The sequence below is a fragment of the Cynoglossus semilaevis genome, chromosome 6, assembly GCF_000523025.1.
Source record: "Cynoglossus semilaevis isolate Cse_v1.0 chromosome 6, Cse_v1.0, whole genome shotgun sequence".
Lineage (NCBI taxonomy): Eukaryota > Metazoa > Chordata > Actinopteri > Pleuronectiformes > Cynoglossidae > Cynoglossus > Cynoglossus semilaevis.
This window is the reverse complement of record NC_024312.1, coordinates 7802896-7813330: the sequence shown is the minus strand read 5'-3', so window position 1 is coordinate 7813330 and position 10435 is coordinate 7802896. Positions and strand designations below refer to the sequence as shown.

The 10435-nt window shown below is 42.4% G+C and overlaps 1 protein-coding gene across 2 annotated transcripts in view; it reads left to right on the top strand.

Moving 5' to 3' along the window:
* Positions 1-10435, top strand: part of lingo1a (leucine rich repeat and Ig domain containing 1a) — a 77860-nt gene that overhangs the window by 56929 nt on the left and 10496 nt on the right. Inside the window, exon 1 of one of the 2 annotated variants that reach the window (XM_008311732.2) lies at positions 702-843. The exons of the other annotated variant lie outside the window; for it this stretch is intronic. The gene's annotated coding sequence lies outside the window, so the exon portion shown is untranslated. Of the gene's footprint in view, positions 1-701; positions 844-10435 lie in introns of those variants that run through there. 2 annotated transcript variants of the gene reach the window in all.

Here is a 10435-nt window from a genome sequence, read left to right as displayed (position 1 = left end):
CACGGGTAAGCAGGCCATCTCGGACCCGGACGCCTGTGAGGGAGGGAGGGAGGGAGGGAGGGATGGAGGGGTGAGGTGGCTGACAGCAGGACGCACAAATCTTGAACTAATAAGACTTCTCAGCAAACGCATGGAGTCTGGAGAAAATACAGCAGCGTGCGTGCGTGCGCACGGCTGCTCCGCGTGTGCACACCCGCGTAACACAGGCGCACACACACACACATTTCTACCACACAGACTTGAGTGGCACATGGGGCAGAGTGCGTTCCGCCGATCATCTCCGTCCCCTCCCTCCCTCCCTTCTTGCCCTCCTCCCTCCTCCCTCCTCCCTCCAGCACGCGGACTGCCTGCGCCTCCTCACAGCGCTGAGTGTGGGGCTGAGGAGAGACTGCATCAGGGAACCAGAGCAGTGCGCCTTCATCAGGAGAGGCGCGTAGGAGTTGTTTTCTCTCCACCTGCAATTTGCATTCCGTCCATTCCATCCGTCTCTACCGTCATCTTTATCGGATGAGTCCCGGCGCAGAGGGAGTCCTGGAGCGGAGGGAATATCACACCGTTGTTGTGTGAATGCGTACTGCCTTCTTTCCCCGGAGCAAACCCCCGGTTGCTGCAGTTTTGGGACAAACTATTTGGAAATCTACAAGAAGCATTTGGCTGATAGATCATCTATCTTTCTTCAGCCCCATAGGGAGGGTTATTTATTGTTGTTGTTGTTGTTGTTGAGAGCTGCGTTTTAAGGCGATGGACTAGAGATATCGCAGCCCAATTTGTGTCTTGGTAACTGGGAGTTGCCGTCGGGGAGAAATGAGAAAGGATGCTGGGAAGCAGTGAAGGCTACAGCAGGTGAGTGTCTGGTTTAGAGACCGTGAAGATGGGTTATCTTTATCTTTACGTTTTTGTGTTACGCTGTCACTCAGGTCGTGGTTGAAATCCCAGCTCTGCCTGGGCTGCTTTTTTTTTAAATCCAAATTCTTGGATCCCGGTGTTCCAAATACGTACTCAGTTTGTTCCAATGGGATTGAGCTCCAGTAACCCATCAAGTCCGCAATGACCATGGCAGTCATGGTTTGGCAGGGTATGTGGTTAGGCGCGTCCCCTGCAGGTAAAAGTGTATATAATCCAGGTAGATTAGGAATATGTTTTTAATACAATGATGCTGCTATAATCTCCTTTCTGAGCATTCTATCTCTGTGTGTGTTTTGTCTGCGTCTCTATCTGAAGGATGAAGCCATTTATCAAATATAATTACCCCCTCATATGTGTGTGTATGTGCGATCGTGTGTGTAAAGTGGGGGGGCAGAATTGGATTGAGAAAAAAAACCGTTCTCCTAATCTGTGGCTTGTCAGGCGGCGCAGTGGCTGCGGCTGCTGAGGCGGTTGTTTCTCAGTGATGTGTGAGCTCGTCGTGATGTTCTACAAATCCCATTTTGTACATCTGCAAATGTGGCCGTTTCTTAATAAAAAAAAAAAAAGAAGAAGAAAGAAATCCAACAACATTGTTAACAGCTTCTGCTGCAACACTGTTGTGCATTTTATTGATCCTGGGAAACCACTCGGGCAGTTGTGTTTTCACTGAGACAACAGCCGTTCTTTCCCACGCTGCGTCTGCACAGGACGCAGGAGGAAAACTTGTGTTGGCGCTGCCACCAGCCGTCTGTTGTTTGTTATTCAAGGCAGCTGAGAATATATGACAAGAGGAGGAATCTCATGTTTTTATTAATTATTATTATTTATGTAGTCCATTTCTTGCTTCCTAGTATAGGGATACACCTAAAGAGCTGCACCACAGTATCCAAAGACTGGATGATGCTGTGCCTGCAGACATTCATAAAGTGCTGTAGCTCCATTGGTTATAAATAGCCCGGGGGAAGGACAGTCAGCTACAGCAGGAACAGCATCCTATAGTTGGAGCAGCAGCAGCAGCAGTAGCAGCAGCAGCAGCAGTAGGAGCAGCAGGAGCAGCAGTAGGAGCAGCAGCAGTGCAGCCTCTTCAGTTTTATCTGACACCTAATCTTAGATGATAGATAGCTGATACGCTCAGAGATATCACACATACTGGGGCAAGGGTGTGGCGCAGGGGCTCCGTACAAGTGTAATCTAGCTCGTCTTTTGTTCTCCACTCTGTCTGAGCATTGCCTTTTTTGCTGTTCCTAATTAAATCTTCCTCTTTCCTTCTTAGTTGCAGTGCTGTCTTCTTCCTAATCCAAAGTGTAGATTATTTACTTTAACCTAACAGTCGTGCACAGAAGCAGCTGACCTAATAAAAAAGTCGCCTTTACAGCGAAAGGCTGCCGAAGTGCATGTAATCAGCTGGACTCTGACTGCAGCCACCTTCGTTAAACAAACGTGCGGCCGCTGACCTTGGCCGTCGACGAGTCGTCAATAGGGTTCACCTCCTATAGAGACATGTAACCAAGACCCCCACCATCACCCCTCCATCACCACCAGCTCCTCTCCATCCCACAACATTATGCTGCTGCTGACATACTTTATTGAATTACAGCATGTTGATCAATGTTTGCAATAGGCCGAACCATCACACAGTGGCCAATAGAATACGGAGTATCAGATGTCAGGAAAACCATCCTCCCGATAACGGCATTAGATTCCAACTAATACATATTTCTGGCTCAATCTTGACATGTTTGTAATCCAATCGCATGTTTAAAAAAATGTAAAGGCAAAACAATAAGACAAGAGGAAGAGTGTGTGCAGCTTCTAAATCATTCATGAGGAGAATCAGCTTCTGCATGGATTTGTCGGGAGACCGGGGGCCGAGGAGCAATCGAGACAGAGTGGGTGGTGATGGTGTGTACGAGGATGTTACTGCACAATGATTGATCACAAGTCTGCCATGCAAACAACACACTAAATGACCAATGGAGTGAGTGGACGATGACACGCTCGGGCGTCTCTTGGAGACAGTCATCCTGGGTGTAAAGATGACACCTTCTGTATTTACAAGGTGTTTATTAGCTCCCAATTGTGAGGCCACGGTGATGCCTGCACAATGCTATGATGACACAGTGATGGGAGATTTCACATGGGACGGCAATTATGTTGTTTTCACAAGACCTGAGTGCCATTTTGCTTGATGCCACTGCCTTGGTACATCATCGCTTGAGGCGGGATGGCATATTTATAAAAGGCCTGCAGCGAGATAATAGTGGCTGTTTGATGGAAGGAGAGGGAGGCAGTTCCTCACAAGACGCTCTTGTCCTTGGTAGATGTCTTTTGAACTAGATAAGCAGGAGAAGCAGCGGAGGGGGTTATGGGAAAGTCATTAGTGTTTCTTTTTTATTTATTCAGTGTCAGCAGTTCGTTCAATCTGAGAGCAACGTTAGTCACATATTGCAGATGTGTCACACTCACTCCGTGAGCTGCGTTTGACACAGGTTTGGATTATTATTAACCCTTCAATTTCTGAATGCAGAACCAGTGTTAATACAAGAAAAAAATATATGTTGTGCTTCGTGTGTTGCTCAAATATTTTCGACGTTGAATGACTGTACCGCCGGTAGATGCTGCATTATCGCTTTATTCATGCAGCTCCTGTGTTGTAATTGGCTTCCAAGTTAGTTTCTCTCTTCCTCATCAGCAGTTTCGCAGAATTGGTATTTACATTTCTGTCAGTCGTGTGAATCTGGGTACCGGAAATAACTGATATCTATTTTCTTAAAGTAATTATTGAAAAATCTGAACTGTTGGGGATGTCAAACTACTTTTTATCTGAATAATCCTTTATCACCTTTGGATTGCTAACAATTAATTAGGACCAACCATAGACCTGCTCACTGCCCCGTGTTCAGTGAAGCCAGTCTGACGAATACCACGTGTCTGACTTGAAGTGGATGTTCCTACTAACACATGTAGGGCATTAAGGTGATATTTTAAGCTTGAGGTGCTTTGTGAAACAAAAACACTTTCCCTATTAATAATACCACCCTGCAGTACTGGTCACACAGAGCAATGCATTACGGTACAGTACTGTTAAAATATTAATTATATCTTAGTTCTTTCAGCTGCCACAGGAAATACCAGCAGCCCATAACTTGCTTGCAGAGCTTTAATTCCAAGGCATATATTCCTGATCAAATGCAGAAAAAGGTGCATTTGTGATTACCAATTATCATGTGTAATAGTATTTGACTTAATTCTTCATATGAAATGTCACCACACAGTGGAGCCTTGTTAGAGCCATGTCAGAGGCATGTCTAAATGTCATCCATTACCATTAGCCGTTAGGGTCCATTCACCTTTCCAGATTTCCTGTTCAAAAGAGATCACACAAATTCACTTAATTCCAATATGCCTCACAAGGTTTCTGGAGAAAAAAAGGTGACAAAAATTATTTATAGCGAAGGTGCCTTGGGTGTGAATTCGATAATTTATGCCAATGTATAAAAACCCATTTATTCACAGGTAGACTGGAAATCAGGAGGGCTATGTACAGCTTTCAAATTTGATCCCATTAAATCTCAATAGGGCCTCTGTAGTACTGTTACTATAGATTACTGCAGTAATGCTTAATTGGTCCAATGGTCAGTTACATTTACAAACTCATACCTTTTAATAAATGTAAACTACAAGCCTTTTAAATTAACAGACACATGAAGGACACATCATTAAAAAACAGGCGTTGACGGTGCAGGAGGTGATGGGTCAAGGGTTAAGGAGTTGATTTTGTGCTTACTAAAGCTCGCCTCCACCTATGGTGAGGAGGCATTTGTATTCACTGCATAGGTTCTGATCAATGCCTACGCCGGTGCCCTGTTGCCAGGCAGACTTAAACATGGACATCCATCTTTGAGATGACTACGCGAATGACACAAACGTCAACGGTGTGACCAGAGCTGTGTAAATGATATTGGCTCAGGCAGCCAATGAGAGGTGGACTGGGAGCTCGGAGGAGGACACAGAAGAAGGACTTGAAACAAACAGTAGAAAGGAATGATCTCAGTAAATTCCACTGTTGACCACTGATACATGTAAACACACCTTGGAAGCCGAGGCATGCTGTGTGTCAAGAGCATTTGATTAGAGTATGTACAAAACGGCTTTAAATACCATGTGTTTTTTTCCTGGTTGTCAATGGTAACTAATCCTTTCCATCTTTATATCTGCCTATGGTGAATATTGTTTGTCATGCTGTATTTATTACCGCAGCCTGAACAAATAGTTTTGCTGCAGTGGTGATGATTATTATGATGTGGCCATAACAATACGCTGCCTCTGTGCTACTAGAAGCATCTATTCACACATTTCTATTCAGCACTGACTGGAAACACAATAGCGGCGCACCATCAGCTACGCACTACACCCAATTAGAGCATGTGATATTTTCCATAAGTGGGATCAAGATTTGTGTTTTCACCCATCGCACTGATCTAACGATCGTTGAAACAACGCGCTGTTGAAATTCAGAGTTCATTCAGTTCACGGTTCAGATTCCGTACGAGGACTCAACCCTCCAGCGCGTTTGACACCAGGAACTTAAACTGTGAAGTGGAGATGCCATTCACATCCAGTCATCTTATTTTGAACGGATTCTCTCTTTCTTTTACATTTATACTGAGCAAACATGATCAGTAAATTCTGTCCAATGCAATTTTACATCTCTCCGACGGTGCATTAACTTGTCACAGGAGCTGGTTAAGAGTGGCTTCAGCACAGACTGTTACACCTGGGGAATGGTTACCATGCATCACAAGACTGAGGACAATTGGAAATGTACCAGAAGCCAGTACCAGTTTCACCCTTTTCCTCATTAACTAAGGAAAAAACTGGGGTGTGACAGAACAACTGCCCACGTGTCAATGGAGAAGAGTGAAGGTGGAAACAATAGGTCAGATTTCAGGTTATCGACCTCCTGGGTGACATAAGGGACATGTTGGTTTGCTAGACAAAAATAATCAGCAATATATTCTGTCAAGTGATAGAACAGAACGTGTGCTCTTCGACTGAGTGTTTTCCATTTTCTATCAAAGTAGTAATACATATCTGATGGATTTTTTATAAAGTCACCTCAGTCTGAACAGCTAGGTCACTTTTTGACTGACCTTGATCATTGAAGTGAGACAGAGATCACAGTGAGGGTGATAAAATGTAAATAATGGATGAAACACTAGCTAGCAGACGACGTCTATGAAGCTAGGCAGCTGTAGGAAAAAGATTTCCCGTGCTTCGGTGGGATGAAAGCTGGAGAGCAGTCTTTGACGGCGACAACCACAGGGGGGAGCAGAGGTTCCCTGATTGATTGCAAAGCAATCAAATTGAGTGATGATGATTGTACCAGAACTTCCAAACTGATACACTCACGATGACATGTGTAGCTCCAACACACACTTCTGTAAACAGGTTGTGATGTCACTTCTTCTGCTCTGCATGAGGCAAAAATTTAATCATGAATTAAAACATAGCTGACGTGTTTCAGCGGGCGCTGAGAACAGATTTCGTCTTTGTGATTATGGTGGCCCTTAAGATCAGATGCATCAAAAATTTAGCAGACCTGTGTCAACTTTTATAAAACATTTTCCCTCGGAGTGTTTTTGCCAGAGGGCTGCATATATTACATTTAAAAGACATAGTGATGAGGCAGGTGTTGAAAGCAGTCTATTTTAAGGTAAACCCCAAGGCATTTCTTCTTTGCATTTATCCAACAGAAGACAGCAAAGTGAAGTGGGGTCACATACGAAGCAGAAGCGGTGACAGCCATAATAAAACGCTCTGGCAGAAAAACAAGGCCACCGCCGACGATCACTAAAAAATTGTCAAGAGTGCAGGTGTAATCACCAGGTATTCAGACTGACTCTGGCAGGAACCAGGGTAAGTGCACTTGGACTTGGTGGCACTGATGAAACACTGTGCCACTTCCTGTTGAGTTGGTGCTCTGTAATTTAGGTAAAAATAGCTTTTTCAAACGGGTATAAGCTGAGTTTTATTTATTTAGGTGCAGCTTCCAACCTTTACTAGCAGCCAAAAGACTCCAACAGTCTTTTGAACAAATTTAGAAATTTACATATAATGGTTTTCAAAATAGCATCCACCCAAGCAGTGAATTTACTGTGTTGTCAAGACAACTTAGATTACCTCCGACAAAAAGGCTTCAATTCAGGAAATCTGTCAGGCACAAATCAGTGCTGTTACCTAACACCGTCATTTAAAACTAAACTCAAATATTTTGAGAGATAATGTTTTACACAAACCCCTGTCTTAAAGAAGTTCTGAATTCATTTGATTTAAACTTCTGACCTCCATGATTTTTTTAGGCAAATCGTATAACTTTTAAATTTAAATGTGTTGAAGACCAATTGCATGTATATTTTTCAAATCTTCATTGATTTTTTTTTTTAATTCCTCCTGACAGACACATTTTTCATAACCTGACAGACATGAGTGAGGGAAGTTTAGCGACTGAACTGGTGGTGACAGTGAGAGCGTTTGAGTGGGTGAGGTAGGGGAGGCTGATGAAAGAGCCAGGCTGTGATCAAAGGCGAGAAAATGAAATGGCATTTGACCTTCTTGGATGCTGTGAGTGACGGTCAGCCACAGAAGTGCAAAGTAGTTTTGGAACCCGTGGGAATAGAAGGAGGAGAGAGATCAGGTCTGCAGGGTGATGACGTGTGGCCGGAGGAAATTAGACCTTCTACTCTGTGTAGGATTTAGTCAGGGTTAGCAAAAATGCTGATCAAATATTCTTCTGGTACTTCACAATAATTAATGCTTAAGATATAAAATAATGCTTCTCTAACTTTGTAAAGGCTGTTGCTATTTGTTGAGAAAAACACTGAGGAGAAATCACCCTAATGAGATAATGCCTCCTCACCCTGGTCATAGATTTTTCTAATGCAAATGCCAAATAAATAATTCAGCTTTTTGCATTTATTAATGCTCATTATACATCTATCTATTTACATTAGCAGATTCAGAGGCCAAAAAAAAAAAAAAAAAAAAGAGATTTAACGGAATGAATTGTTTTTAAGCTCTGAACAACTTCCTTTGGTGTCTTTCTTGGAACCATTTTAGTTACTTGCCCTTGTTGTTTTTTCTACTTCCAAGATTAGAATCATTCAGTATTATTTTTACTTTTGTTCATTAAATCTGTTCATGTTCCAGGGACATCTTACAGATTACTGTATACTGTTCCCAAAGGTTATCCTTTAGCAGGGACAGGGCACTGCTATTATTTATTCCTTGCATTGGAGCCAGTAAAAGCGGTCAGTAGGTGAGGGTGAGGGTGAGGGACATCCTGGACATTTTACCTGTCCATCATTTGATCACATGTACAACCGAAGAACAATTCACATTCACATTTACTACATGAGAATTTTAGAGCTGGGATGTTAAACCTCTGGCATGAGGCCATTTCTGGCCCACTTGTATTAAACATCACACACAGATATGACCACCTATTTATTTGCATTTGGGAGCCTTTTTTCTTTAACTGTTTTATGAAAATGTAGGAGTTACTATTTAAAAACATTTTCTACTCTACTTGTTATAATATGACATCTGCTTCTTTAACCACAATTCCATGACAAATTCAAAGTGGAAACGGTTCAAAATGCACGATTCAACATAATCAACATAACATGAATCCCCATCCATCTCGTCGTCACAGATGAAGTGTTTCTTTCTTTTCCTCCTCGTCGTCACAGATGAAGTGTTTCTTTCCTCCTCTGCACATTGTGCTGTAAGAGCTGGTGAAACGTTATACGGTTCGTTTTACTTTTCACTATCTTTATGACCTCCTCTCATACCAGGGGAACTAGAGATAGGAAATGGGAGAATACAAGGACAGCTTAGACAAGTAATTTTGCCTTTAATTGCCTGAACCTCCCTGGAGTGCTGTTGCTTGAGCACTCCAAAAACTGTTGTTGTTTTGCTTCCACCTAATCTTTGATTATATGAAGGTCAGCATTTTTTTCTCTCTAAGCTTCTTATGAAAGAATATGGAGCATGTGGATTCCCCGAGATGAGACAACGCTACCTTACTCAAGCTAGGAGTAAACATTACCTTACTTTTCAGGCTCTTTCTTGGCCTCGTCTTCAAGCCGTCAGCAAAACAACTTATTTTTTTCATTGCCTCTCATTTTCCACTGTGGCATCAATGGCATCATTATGAAGGGTTTATCTGGTTAATTAAGGCTTCATCTTTCTGGGCGATCTCTCGGAGGACAAGGATTAAGCTCCCCCAATTTCAGCGCTGGAGCGCTGGTGCGGTCGACCAGGCTCGCTCTGTTCTCTCAGAGAAAAGGCATTGACATATGAAAGGTAGTTGTTGAGATCAATAATAAAAAGGCGAACAAAGGAATGAACATGGCGTATGCGTGCAGGGATTTTTCAGCCTTTAGAAATGGTCAACATTATTCTGCTGCTGTTGCACTTGTTAAAGATGAAAGTTCACATGTCTGGTTTGTTTTATCAAGAAGAACCTGGTGAACATTACATCCTAGCACATGCTACTGTTGTACCACTCAATTCAAATCACTTTGCACGCTTCACCGGGCGCCATTTTGTTTGCATAGACAATGAGATTATTAATTTCTGTTGGTCAAAGTGTTTTTGTGAGTCACTGCCAGCGCAAAAACAGCACCATATGAATTTAAATGTTCTGGTTGTTATGGGTCCACACTCATTATATTTTAGTGCTGAAAGTCAGCAGATAAAGGTCTGGGGTCAACAAGCGTTAAATGACACCAAGAATATCATAACCATCCAAACAGAGGGTGAACAGCAGGACCTCTGTCAGACTCTGTGGAGCTGTCACTGATTATTCAGGAGGTTCAATCTCCCTTTATGACTTTCCTCACGTTGCTGTTGAGAGGCATATGAAATAAAAAAATAAAAACATCCTTTGTTTTTCTGCACAGTGTGCCTGGGAGCCGAGGCGGGCTCATGTGCAGTTCTTATAAATACCCCTCTGGTTTTTGATAAAGCACTTAGGAGACAATGTCTTTGTCTGAGGCCCTGCCGTTGGAGGAGATAAATCCTAAATGAGTAAATTGAAGTGACTTCCCTGAGGCGGTTTCAAACAAGAGTCTGTTCATTTGAAAGCTGTAGATCAGAAAACTGCTCGATGACAGTGTTGGAGCTGGGAGGGGGAGGGGGTTTCTCACAATTTTTGATGGCTTGCAACATGACTCAAAGACTACGGAGAGAGGTGGGAGTGGGCTATATGATGTGAAAAAATAACCTAAGGCTGTGAAACATATAGAGGTTCATTTCAAACAACTCAAAGGCTTGTGTATGACGAAAAACATAAACTTTAACCAGACAGTTTAATACGGCTTGTGTATGACGAAAAACATAAACTAACCAGACAGTTTAAATTAGTTTAAAGTTGAAATTACAATTCAAACATTAGCAGTGTCTGTACTTTTGGCATGTATACTGTGTATATATATATATATATATATATATATATATATATATA